This window comes from Salvelinus fontinalis, chromosome 12, assembly GCF_029448725.1.
Source record: "Salvelinus fontinalis isolate EN_2023a chromosome 12, ASM2944872v1, whole genome shotgun sequence".
NCBI lineage: Eukaryota > Metazoa > Chordata > Actinopteri > Salmoniformes > Salmonidae > Salvelinus > Salvelinus fontinalis.
Genome location: NC_074676.1, coordinates 16,818,104 through 16,832,021, shown reverse-complemented (window position 1 = coordinate 16,832,021; position 13,918 = coordinate 16,818,104).

The following is a 13,918-nucleotide window of genomic DNA, read 5'->3' as shown; positions in this document are numbered from 1 at the left end:
AGAAAACATGTTTTTAGAAAGTTTAGTTTATTGAAAATAAAATGGCTCATTTACATTGGTATTCACATCCCTTTGGTAGTGATTACAGCAAGAGCTTTGCACACCTGGATTGTATAATATTTGCACATTATTCTTTAAAAAATTATTCAAGCTCTGTCAAGTTCGTTGTTGATCATTGCTAGAAAGCCATTTTCAAGTCTTGCCTTAGATCCTCAAGCCAATTTAAGTAAACTGTAACTAGGCCACTCAGAAACATTCAATGTCCTCTTGGTAAGCACCTCCAGTGTATATTTGGCCTCATGTTTTAGGTTAATGTCCTGTCTGAAAGGTGAATTTGTTTCCCATTGTCTGTTGGAAAGCAGGCTGAACTAGGTTTTCCATTAGGACTTGTGTTTGGCTCTATTCCATTTATTTTTATCCTACAAAGCTCTCTATTCCTTGCCGATGGCGAGCATACCCATAACATGAAGCAGCCACCACCATGCTTGAAAATATGAAGAGTGGTATTCAGTAATGTGTTGTGTCGGATTTGCCTCAAACATAATGCTTTGAATTCAGGATATAAATTACATTTATTTGCCACCTTTTTTGCAGTTTTACTTTAGTGCATGTTTTGGAATATTTTTTTCTGTAAAGGCTTCCTTCTTTTCATCTTGTCATTTAAGTTAGTATTGTTGAGTAACTACAATGTTGTTGATCCATCATCAATTTTCTCATAGCACAGCCATTAAACACTGTAACTGTTTTAAAATCACCACTGGCCTCATGGTGAAGTCCCTGAGCGGTTTCTTTCCTCTCTGGCAACTGAGTTGTATTTGTATTTATTATTCCAAGGCAGCAGCTACTCTTCCTGGGGTCTATCAAAATTAAGGCAGTTATATATATTTTCTTTATATAACTAGGCAAGTCAGTTAAGAACAAATTCTTATTTTCAATGGCAGTGGGTTAACTGCCTTGTTCAGGGGTAGAAAGACAGATTTTTTACCTTGTCAGCTCAGGGATTCGATCTTGCAACTTTTCGGTTGCTAGTCCAACGCTCTAACCACTAGGCTACCCTGCCGCCCTACATACAATTTAAAAATCATTACAATACATTTCACAACAGATGTCACAGCAGTTAGTGCCCTCGGGCCACTACTGTACTACCACATACCTACAACACAAAATCCATGTGTGCTTGTGTGTATAGTGTGTGTGTGTGTGTGTGTGTGTGTGTGTGTGTGTGTGTGTGTGTGTGTGTGTGTGTGTGTGTGTGTGTGTGCATGCATGTGTCTATGCCTATGTGCCTTTTCACAGTCCCCGCTGTTTCATAAGGTGTATTTTCATCTGTTTTTTAAATCAGATTTTACTGCTTCCATTAGTTACTTGATGTAGAATAGTTCCATGTAGTCATGGCTCTATGTAGTACTTTGTGAAGAGACCCCTGGTGGTATGCATGGGTGTCTGAGCTGTGTGATAGTAGTTTAAACAGACAGCACAACTGCATTCAACATGTCAATACTTCTTACAAAAAAAGTAGTGATGAGGTCAATCTCTCCTTTCCTTTGAGCCAGGAGAGTTAGACATGCATATTATTAATGTTAGCTCTCTGTGTACATTTAAGGGCCAGCCATGCTGCCCTGTTCTGGGCAGCCTGTCCCTCTATGGCACCTGAACACAAGACTGGACAGTAGTCCTGGTTCGACAAAACTAGTGACTGTAGGACCTGCCTTGTTGATAGTTATGTTAAAAAGGCAGATTAGCTCTTTATTATGAAACAGGCCTCACCCCATCTTAGCTACGTTTGCATCAACACTGCTCAACTGAGGGACCTTGTATGTGTGGGGTGCAGGTAGTTGGGTAGTTGCTCCAAAATCATGTTAAACACTAATATTGCACACAGAGTGAGTCCATGCAACTTATTATGTGACTTCTTAAGCAGATATTAACTCCTGAATGTATTTAGGCATGCCGTAACAAAGGGGAATAATACTTACTGACACAAGACATTCAGCTTTTCATTTTTCATTCATTCATAAAGATTTCTAAAAACATAATTCCATTTTGACATTATGGGGTATTGTGTGTATGCCAGTGACACAAATCTCAGTGTAATCCATTTAACAATTCCAGCTGTAACACAACAAAATATGTAAAAAGTCAAGGGGTGTGAATACTTTCTGAAGGCACTGTAAGTATGCCCCCAATGCAATTATAAAGTCTAATACATGTGTGATTTCAACAGATTTTTATCAACAGATAAAATTAACACATTTTTGTCATTTGTTGAATTTATATAACAACATTCCGAACTTGTTTAGCATTATCTAGTCAAAATATGGCATGATTCCACTATTTGTATTCGTTTTAATCATTATCAATTGGGGACCTTTATTTTGAAGGCAAACTGCAATTGGCAGTTTTGTGGCAAATTTCACACAGGTCTGCCTGCGCATGGCAAGTTGCAACAGCGTGTCTCCATCGGTGTCAACTCTGCGCGTTATCTGCGCATGTTTTCTAAAAGTAGTATTTTTTGTAAAGGCATTCAGAAAATGTAATTCATAACAATTTGCCCACATAACAATTCGCTCACTTAACAATTCGCTCACTTTTTATGTCTAGTATACTTCAACATGTTCTGTATTACTTTAGTTGAAGGGCAGCTACATAATAACTTCATCCATTAGCCATATAACACACAGCAGTAGGTTACAAACAACATAAACATGTATGAAATGGAATAACTACAGTGTTAACAACTGCAGTATAACTGCATATACTGTGACATAGCTTTAAACATGCACTATGCAGAAATCGCTCCGCCATTTCCTGGTTGCTAAAATTCAAATAGTTTGCCTATTTTCAGTTTATGTGACAAAACAAGCAAATATAGTGTAGAGAATCATTGTACCATCTAAACTGCTGTGATATTTTCCATAAACTAAAATATTGTATTTTACAAAACCAAAAGTAAAAGATGCAAAAACGAAGCCTAAGAATGGGAAGCATAGAAATTGCGGACATAAAACAGATCTACCGCTTGTTAGACTTGCTTTCAATAAGAATGACAGATTGATAACTAACATTTCAATGTAAATTTGGTCAGGTCACCCCAAAAGTTACATATTGCAGCTTTAACAGAAATTTGCAGGCTCTAAAGTAAACATTTCGTAAATTCTTATGTATTGCTTGTGAATGTGTAATGCAGTCCTTTTTGGTGCTCCTAAACTTCAAGATGTTGCAGCATGTTCACATTCTATAATGTTTTCCCACCGCTGAAAAACACCTATGACTGCCCTTTCCTTGCAGTTGAGTGGTTCAGCATTCCTTCTGAATAATGTCCCACCCACTTTCTCACTGGGTCCCCTTTAAGTTCATCCCATTCTTTCAGAAACTTCAGAGCAAGCAACATAACACACAGCACACACACTCACATGTGGACCAAGTATCCAGTGACAGACTCATCCCTCAATGGAAAACAGTCCAAGCCAAGACACAGAGGGAAATCCTTATCTATTCTAAGTTTAACTCATATTTATCATAATAGTCAAATGTTAGGAAAAGCAATAGCTTACATATTTTCCAGTCTTAGCAAAAAAGGTAAATGAAATGTCACATTGCATGGAATTTAACTGAAGGCAAGGCAGCCCATACCAAAGGAAACATGCAGCCCAGGTGCTGCTTCAAGTGGAGAAGCTGATGATAGATTGACATGTCATAACTCACCTAGAGATGGACACTACTTATCCCCCACATAATGACTAGACTTGTCTTAGTGGAGTTACATTTACATTTACATTTAAGTCATTTAGCAGACGCTCTTATCCAGAGCGACTTACAAATTGGTGCATTCACCTTATGACATCCAGTGGAACAGCCACTTTACAATAGTGCATCTAGATCTTTTAAGGGGGGGGGGGGGGGGGGGGGGGGGGGGCAGAAGGATTGCTTTATCCTAGGTATTCCTTGAAGAGGTGGGGTTTCAGGTGTCTCCGGAAGGTGGTGATTGACTCCGCTGTCCTGGCGTCGTGAGGGAGTTTGTTCCACCATTGGGGTGCCAGAGCAGCGAACAGTTTTGACTGGGCTGAGCGGGAACTGTACTTCCTCAGTGGTAGGGAGGCGAGCAGGCCAGAGGTGGATGAACGCAGTGCCCTTGTTTGGGTGTAGGGCCTGATCAGAGCCTGAAGGTACTGAGGTGCCGTTCCCCTCACAGCTCCGTAGGCAAGCACCATGGTCTTGTAGCGGATGCGAGCTTCAACTGGAAGCCAGTGGAGAGAGCGGAGGAGCGGGGTGACGTGAGAGAACTTGGGAAGGTTGAACACCAGCCGGGCTGCGGCGTTCTGGATGAGTTGTAGGGGTTTAATGGCACAGGCAGGGAGCCCAGCCAACAGCGAGTTGCAGTAATCCAGACGGGAGATGACAAGTGCCTGGATTAGGACCTGCGCCGCTTCCTGTGTGAGGCAGGGTCGTACTCTGCGGATGTTGTAGAGCATGAACCTACAGGAACGGGCCACCGCCTTGATGTTGGTGGAGAACGACAGGGTGTTGTCCAGGATCACGCCAAGGTTCTTAGCGCTCTGGGAGGAGGACACAATGGAGTTGTCAACCGTGATGGCGAGATCATGGAACGGACAGTCCTTCCCCGGGAGGAAGAGCAGCTCCGTCTTGCCGAGGTTCAGCTTGAGGTGGTGATCCGTCATCCACACTGATATGTCTGCCAGACATGCAGAGATGCGATTCGCCACCTGGTCATCAGAAGGGGGAAAGGAGAAGATTAATTGTGTGTCGTCTGCATAGCAATGATAGGAGAGACCATGTGAGGTTATGACAGAGCCAAGTGACTTGGTGTATAGCGAGAATAGGAGAGGGCCTAGAACAGAGCCCTGGGGGACACCAGTGGTGAGAGCGCGTGGTGAGGAGACAGATTCTCGCCACGCCACCTGGTAGGAGCGACCTGTCAGGTAGGACGCAATCCAAGCGTGGGCCGCGCCGGAGATGCCCAACTCGGAGAGGGTGGAGAGGAGGATCTGATGGTTCACAGTATCGAAGGCAGCCGATAGGTCTAGAAGGATGAGAGCAGAGGAGAGAGAGTTAGCTTTAGCAGTGCGGAGCGCCTCCGTGATACAGAGAAGAGCAGTCTCAGTTGAGTGACTAGTCTTGAAACCTGACTGATTTGGATCAAGAAGGTCATTCTGAGAGAGATAGCAGGAGAGCTGGCCAAGGACGGCACGTTCAAGAGTTTGAGAGAAAAGAAAGAAGGGATACTGGTCTGTAGTTGTTGACATCGGAGGGATCGAGTGTAGGTTTTTTCAGAAGGGGTGCAACTCTCGCTCTCTTGAAGACGGAAGGGACGTAGCCAGCGGTCAAGGATGAGTTGATGAGCGAGGTGAGGTAAGGTAGAAGGTCTCCGGAAATGGTCTGGAGGAGAGAGGAGGGGATAGGGTCAAGCGGGCAGGTTGTTGGGCGGCCGGCCGTCACAAGACGCGAGATTTCATCTGGAGAGAGAGGGGAGAAAGAGGTCAAAGCACAGGGTTGGGCAGTGTGAGCAGAACCAGCGGTGTCGTTTGACTTAGCAAACGAGGATCGGATGTCGTCGACCTTCTTTTCAAAATGGTTGACGAAGTCGTCTGCAGAGAGGGAGGAGGGGGGGGGAGGGGGAGGAGGATTCAGGAGGGAGGAGAAGGTGGCAAAGAGCTTCCTAGGGTTAGAGGCAGATGCTTGGAATTTAGAGTGGTAGAAAGTGGCTTTAGCAGCAGAGACAGAAGAGGAAAATGTAGAGAGGAGGGAGTGAAAGGATGCCAGGTCCGCAGGGAGGCGAGTTTTCCTCCATTTCCGCTCGGCTGCCCGGAGCCCTGTTCTGTGAGCTCGCAATGAGTCGTCGAGCCACGGAGCGGGAGGGGAGGACCGAGCCGGCCTGGAGGATAGGGGACATAGAGAGTCAAAGGATGCAGAAAGGGAGGAGAGGAGGGTTGAGGAGGCAGAATCAGGAGATAGGTTGGAGAAGGTTTGGGCAGAGGGAAGAGATGATAGGATGGAAGAGGAGAGAGTAGCGGGGGAGAGAGAGCGGAGGTTGGGACGGCGCGATACCATCCGAGTAGGGGCAGTGTGGGAAGTGTTGGATGAGAGCGAGAGGGAAAAGGATACAAGGTAGTGGTCGGAGACTTGGAGGGGAGTTGCAATGAGGTTAGTGGAAGAACAGCATCTAGTAAAGATGAGGTCAAGCGTATTGCCAGCCTTGTGAGTAGGGGGGGAAGGTGAGAGGGTGAGGTCAAAAGAGAGGAGTGGGAAGAAGGAGGCAGAGAGGAATGAGTCAAAGGTAGACATGGGGAGGTTAAAGTCACCCAGAACTGTGAGAGGTGAGCCGTCCTCAGGAAAGGAGCTTATCAAGGCATCAAGCTCATTGATGAACTCTCCAAGGGAACCTGGAGGGCGATAAATGATAAGGATGTTAAGCTTGAAAGGGCTGGTAACTGTGACAGCATGGAATTCAAAGGAGGCGATAGACAGATGGGTAAGGGGAGAAAGAGAGAATGACCACTTGGGAGAGATGAGGATCCCGGTGCCACCACCCCGCTGACCAGAAGGTCTCGGGGTGTGCGAGAACACATGGGCAGACGAAGAGAGAGCAGTAGGAGTAGCAGTGTTATCTGTGGTGAGCCATGTTTCCGTCAGTGCCAGGAAGTCGAGGGACTGGAGGGACGCATAGGCTGAGATGAGCTCTGCCTTGTTGGCCGCAGATCGGCAGTTCCAGAGGCCACCGGAGACCTGGAACTCCACGTGGGTCGTGCGGGCTGGGACCACCAGGTTAGGGTGGGCGCGGCCACGCGGTGTGAAGCGTTTGTATGGTCTGTGCAGAGAGGAGAGAACAGGGATAGACAGACACATGGTTGACAGGCTACAGAAGAGGCTACGCTAATGCAATGGAGATTAGAATGACAAGTGGGCTACACGTCTCGAATGTTCAGAAAGTTAAGCTTACGTTGCAAAAAGATAAAAATAAAATACAAGATCTTATTGACTAAAATGATATAGTACTGCTGGCTGGTGAAGTAGCCTGGCTAGCAGTGGCTACGTTGTTGAAAGTGAAGCTGGCTAGGTAACCTCGACAATTTCACTAAATTTCTCTAAACTACACAATTATCATGGATACAAGGACAGCAAAGACAACTAGCTAACACTACGCTAATCAAGTCGTCCCGTTGTAGTGTAAGTTTCTACAGTGCTGCTATTCGGTAGAAGTTGGCTAGCTAGCAGTGTTGGCTAGGTAGGAGGACGGCAGCGCGGCAGGCGAAAAATAGCTGGCTAGCTAACCGATAATTACTCAAAGCTACACAATTATCTTAGATAAAAAGATAGCAAAGAAAACTATGTAGCTAGCTAACACTACACAAGTCAAGTCGTTCCGTTGTAATGTAATCGTTTCTACCGTGCTGCTAATCGGTGGCTAGCTGGCTAGTTAGCAGGGTTGACTACGTTACGTTACGTTAGGGCGAGAATACCTGGCTAGCGAACCTCAGCGAACCTTGATAACTACACAAGTATCACCGATACAAAGACGGCTATGGAGCCAGCTAAGTAGCTAGCTAAGATCGAACAAATACAAATCAAAGATAGCAAAGACAACTGTGTAGTCAGCCAACACTACACTGATCAAGTCGTTCCGTTGTAATGCACTCGTTTCTACAATGCTGCTATTCGGTGGCAAGCTGGCTAGCTAGCAGTGTTTGCTACGTTGCGTTACGTTAGGGCGAAAATAGCTGGCTGGCGAACCTCAATAACTACACAATTATGTTTGATGCAAAGACGGCTATGTAGCTAGCTAAGATCAAACAAATCAAACCGTTGTACTGTAGTGAAAATGAAAATCAGACCGTTGTACTATAATGAAATGTAATGAAAAGTTTATACTACTATTCGGTGGACGTTTGCTAGCTGCTGGGCAGATAAGTGTGGACTACGATAGACGACGGAATACGATAATTACGCAATTATCTTTTATACACAGACGGCTAAGTAGCTAGCTAAGAAGAAATTGCTAAGGTTAGACAAATTAAACCGTTGTACTATAATGAAATGTAATGAAATGTAATGAAAATGAAATGAAAAGTTATACTACCTGCAGAGCGAATGCAAATGCGACCGCTCGCTCCAAACCGGATGCCGTTCAATGCATTTGGAACATGGTTAGTTATGCACAACGTTGTTTAAAACCAAGTAAATGGTTTGATGTTTATTTGGACCCCCATTAGTTGTTACCATCACAACATCTACTCTTGCTGGTGTCCATTCAAATCAAATCAAATGAAATTGTATTTGTCACATGCGCCGAATACAACAGGTGTACACCTTACAGTGAAATGCTTACTAACAAACCCTTAACCAACAATGCTTTAAGAAGTTAAGAAAAAAAAGTGTTAAGTAAAAAATAGATTTAAAATGTCTAAATAGAAAATAAAAGTTACAAATAATTAAACAGCAACAGTAAAATAACAAGCGAGGCTATATACAGGGGGTACGGTACAGAGTCAATGGGCGGCGGCACCGGTTAGTTAAAGTAACTATTCATAGATTAAAAACAGAGAGTAGCAGCAGTGTAAAAGAGGGGTCTGGGAAGCCCTTTGATTAGCTGTTCAGTCTTATGGCTTGGGGGTGGAAGCTGCTAAGAAGTCTTTTGGACCTCGACTGACGCTCCCGTACCGCTTGCCGTGCGGTAGCAGAGAGAACAGTCTATGACTAGGGTGGCTGGAGTCTTTGACAATTTTTAGGGCCTTCCTCTGACACCGCCTGATATAGAGGTCCTGGATGGCAGGAGGTTTGGCCCCAGTGATGTACTGGGCCGTACGCACTACCCTCTGTAGTGCCTTGGGTCGGAGGCCAAGCAGTTGGAATATCAGGCAGTGATGCAACCAGTCAGGATGCTGTCGATGGTGCAGCTGTAGAACCTTTTGAGGATCTGAGGACCCATGCCAAATCTTTTCAGACTCCTGAGGGGAATAGGCTTTGTCGTGCCCTCTTCACAACTGTCTTAGTGTGTTTGGACCATGATAGTTTGTTGGCCAAGGAACTTGAAGATCTCAACTTGCTCCCCTACAGCCCCGACGATGAGAATGGGGGCATGCTCGGCCCTTTTTTCCTGTAGTCCACAATCATCTACTTTGTCTTGATCCCATTGAGGGAGAGGTTGTTGTCCTGGCACCACACGACCAGGTCTCTGACCTCCTCCCTATAGGCTGTCTCATCGTTGTCGTTGAACAGTTGTGACATCGGCAAACTTGATGAAGGTGTTTTTGGCCATGCAGTCATGAGTGAACAGGGAGTACAGGAGGGGACTGAACACGCACCTCTGATGGGCCCCCGTGTTGAGGATCAGCGTGGCCGATGTGTTGTTCCCTACACTAACCACCTGGGGGCGACCCGTCAGAAAGTCCAGGATCCAGTTGCAGGGCTCTTAGCTTATTGATGAGCTTTGAGGGCACTATGGTGTTGAACGCTGAGCTGTAGTTAATGAATAAAATTCTCACATAGGTGTTCATTTTGTCTAGGTGAAAAAGGGCAGTGTGGAGTGCAATAGAGATTGCATCATCTGTGGATCTGTTGGGGTGGTATGCAAATTCGGGTGGGTCTAGGGCTCCTGGCATAACGGTGTTGATGTGAGCCATTACCAACCTTTCAAAGCACTTCATGGCTACAGACATGAGTGCTACGGGTCGGTAGTTATTTAGGCTGGCTACCTTAGTGTTCTTGGGCACAGGGACTAAGATGGTCTGTTTTAAACATGTTGGTTTTACAGACTCAGTCAGGGACAGGTTGAAAATGTCAGTGAAGACACTTGCCAGTTGGTCAGCGCATGCTCGGAATACACGTCCTGGTAATCCATATGGCCCTGCGGCATTGTGAATGTTGACCTGTTTAAAGGTCTTACTCACATCGGCTACGGAGAGCGTGATCCCACAGTCGTCTGGAACAGCTCTCATGCATGTTTCAGTGTTACTTGCCTCGAAGGGAGCATAGAAGTGATTTAGCTCATCTGGTAGATTCGTGTCACTGGGCAGCTCATGGCTGTGCTTCCCTTTGTAGTCTGTAATAGTTTGAAAGCCCTGCCACATCAAACAAGCGTCGGAGCGGGTGTAGTACGATTAGATCTTAGTCCTGTATTGACACTTTGCCTGTTTGATGGTTTGTCTGAGGGTATAGCAGGATTTCTTATAAGCTTCCGGGTTAGAGTCTGACTCCTTGAAAGAGGCAGCTCTACCCTTTAGCTCAGTGCGGATGTTGTCTGTAATCCATGGCTTCTGGTTGGGGTATGCACGTACGGTCACTGTGGGGACGACGTCATCAATGCACTTATTGATAAAGCCAGTGACTGATGTGGTGTACTCCTCAATGCCATCGGAAGAATCCTGGGAACATGTTCCAGTCTGTGATAGCAAAACAGTCCTGTAGCTTAGCATCTGCTTCATCTGACCACTTTCTTCTTGACCGAGTCACTGGTGTTTCCTGCTTTAGTTTCTGCTTGTAAGCAGGAATCAGGAGGATAGAATTATAGTCAGATTTGCCAAATGGAGGGCGAGGGAGAGCTTTATACGCATCTCTGTGTGTAGAGTAAAGGTGGTCTAGAGTTTTTTTCCCTCTGGTTGCACATTTAACATGCTGATAGAAATGAGGTAAAACAGATTTCAGTTTCCCTGCATTAAAGTCTCCGGCCACTAGGAGCGCCGCTTCTGGATGAGCGTTTTCCTGTTAGCTTTTGGCCTATATTCAGCTCATTGAGTGCGGTCTTAGTGCCAGCATCGGTCTGCGGTGGTATATAGACAGCTACGAAACATATAGATGTAAACTCTCTTGGTAAATAGTGTGGTCTACAGCTTATCATGAGATACTCTACCTCAGGTGAGCAAAACCTTGATACTTCCTTAGATTTCGTGCACCAGCTGTTGTTTACAAATATGCATAGGCCGCCGCCCCATGTCTTACCAGAGGCCACTGTTCTATCTTGCCGAAAAGCTTACAACCCGCCAGCTGTATGTTAATCATGTTGTCTTTCAGCCACGACTCGGTGAAACATAAGATATTAGAGTTTTTAATGTCCCGTTAGTAGGATATATGTGCTCGTAGTTAGTCAATTGTTTTATCAATTGATTGTACGTTGGCTAATAGGACTGATGGTAAAGGTAGATTACCCTCCCGGCGATGGATGGCACCCGGACCTTCGTCCACGATATCTAAATTTTTTCCTCCTACGAATGATAGGGATGAGGGCCTTGTCAGGTGTCTGGAGTAAAACCTTCCCGTCCGACTCGTTTAAGAAGAAGAATTCCTCCAGTACGGGGTGAGTAATCGCTGCCCTGATATCAAGAAGCTCTTTTCGGTCATAAGACATGGTGTAAGAAACATTATGTACAAAATAAGTTACAAATAACGCGAAAAAACATACACATAAGCACAATTGGTTACTGGATCATAAGACGGCGGCCATCTCCTTCTGCGCCATTACTACTTTTTAACTGTGCTATTCAAGTGTTGTCATTGTCCTTCTCTTGATCCATTAATTATAAATAGGAAATAATTTGCTTGTTTCATTTGGTAGTGACACTTTGTAGCCCAATCTATTGAGAGAGACAATGTAATATGCTTACCAAGATAAACAATCATATTTATTGACAAAAATATACCAACTAATATACTGAAAATCTTTTGTTTTTCCAGTTTCCAGAGAACCCATTCTCTATGACGCACATGGAGGAAGAGGTATGGAGGTTTGGATGGAAACAAATTACTTGAGCCAAACAAGGAGGAGGGCATGAGTGGTAGGCTGCATTTTTGGCCAATGGAGCTTTTTATTGTTGGCGTTGCCTTATTGTGATATAATAAGGAGCTGAGAGGGATGGTGGAACTGAGGAGTATCTACTCTTATCCATTAAAACTGAGCTTTTGGTCAGCGTTAGCCAATGTTCAGTCAATGTTCACAACACTCTATTTAAACATGACATAGGATATTATGGCGTTCCTTCCACCCCAGTAGCCGGACGCTGCTCTGGTCTGGTGGAAGAGTTGCTGCCGTGTCGGCTCTCCACAGCCGAATGGCCGGGACTCTGCAGGGATCCCTCCCCGAAGAAGTCTCCCCTTTCCCTGGAGAATGGACTTAGGGGATGTTTCTGTTCTCGACCCAACCAACCAGCCATGGAAATATGTTACGCGCCGTGGAAGTCGAAGAAAGCTTCCTCTGGCAACGGGTGCCTCCTTGGAGATGTTAAGCCCGGACTGGACACAGACCAGAACTGGCTTTGCCACCCTGGATCCAGAGGTTCCAGCGCCTTCTTCCTTAGGGGCTTCCGATTCGAGATCGGATCCGGAGGTACCTGAGCCGGAGGTACCTGAGCCGGAGGTACCTGAGCCTTGATCCTCTGTTCTGTCTCCTTCTCCGGTGGCTTCTACCTCGGGTTCAGATCCTCAGAGCTCCCACCCTCATCAGACCGTGAGGCTGCCAATGACACCCGGCCCATTCATCATCCACGATGGATACTACAGCCGGCTCAGGTCCATCGGGCCCCACCGCCCTTCGGTCCTTGAGGGGTCTTCTAAATCACCCGAGGCGAAAGAACGGCCGGACCTCCTCGGCTGTTTCACCAGCTGTCATCATCGACAGCTCGATGGTGAGAAACATCTTGGTTCTCAGTGCAAAAACCCTGTGCTACCCAAGAGCACGAGTACAGGACATTACAAGGCTGCTTCCGACTGTTCTACGCCAGATGCCGGGAGCTGACACTGTCGTAGTCCATGTGCGGTCAATCAGGAGGGCTAGCTCAGAACTTCTAAAAATGGACTCAAGACCAGTTCAGTTAATCGCTACCATTGTGACACTGAGTTGTCATAATGCTGCATCAAATGTACATTATCCCAGGGGTGTTGGCAGACACAATGTAAGTAATTTAATGTATGTCCCCCTAACTGCCCTGAATAACTCTGTTGATCCTACAGCTATTGTTTGCAGTAATCATGTGCCTATGAACCAGAGTTACACTGTTAGCACTGAGGTGGTGTGCCCTAGTAGGAAGTCCACTGTGTGCAGCTCCCCGTGCACTATTAGCTCCAATATAAATAACATGAGCAAGTCTACTTCTGATAACCTTCCCAATAAAGCATTAAAAACAATCAAGTAACCCAGAAAAGTGCCACAAATAGCCTATATTAACATATGTAGGTTAGTAAGAAATAAGGTTAATGAAGTCAACAACTTGCTTGTAACAGATGGCATCCATATTCTGACTATCTCTGAAACTCACTTAGATAATACCTTTGATGATACAGTGGTAGCAATACATGGTTATAACATCTACGCAAAAGACAGAAATACCAACGGGGTTGTGATGCAGTCTATATTCAGAACCACATTCCTGTTAAGCTTAGAGAGGATCTCATGTTAAATACTGTTGAAGAAATATGGCTACAGGTTCATCTGCCTCACCTATAGCCCATTCTTGTGGGAAGCTGCTACAGACCACCAAATGCTAACAGTCAGTATCTGGATAATATGTGTGAAATGCTTGATAATGTATGTGATATCAACAGAGAAGTATATTTTCTGGGTGATTTAAATATTGACTGGCTTTCATCAAGCTGCCCACTCAAGAAAAGCATTTAAACTGTAACCAGTGCCTGCAACCTGATTCAGGTTGTCAGTCAACCTACCAGGGTAGTTACAAACAACACAGTCTGAATAAGTCTTAACTTATTATGGATCCCCAGCTACTCTTCCTGGGGTCCAGTGAAATTAAGGCAGTTTATACAATTTTTAAAACATTACAGTACATTTACAGATTTCACAACACACTGTGCCCTCAGGCCCCTACTCCACCACTACCACATACAAAATCCATGTGTACCTGTGTATAGTGCGTATGTTATCGCGTGTATGCATGTGTCTTTGCCTATGTTTGTG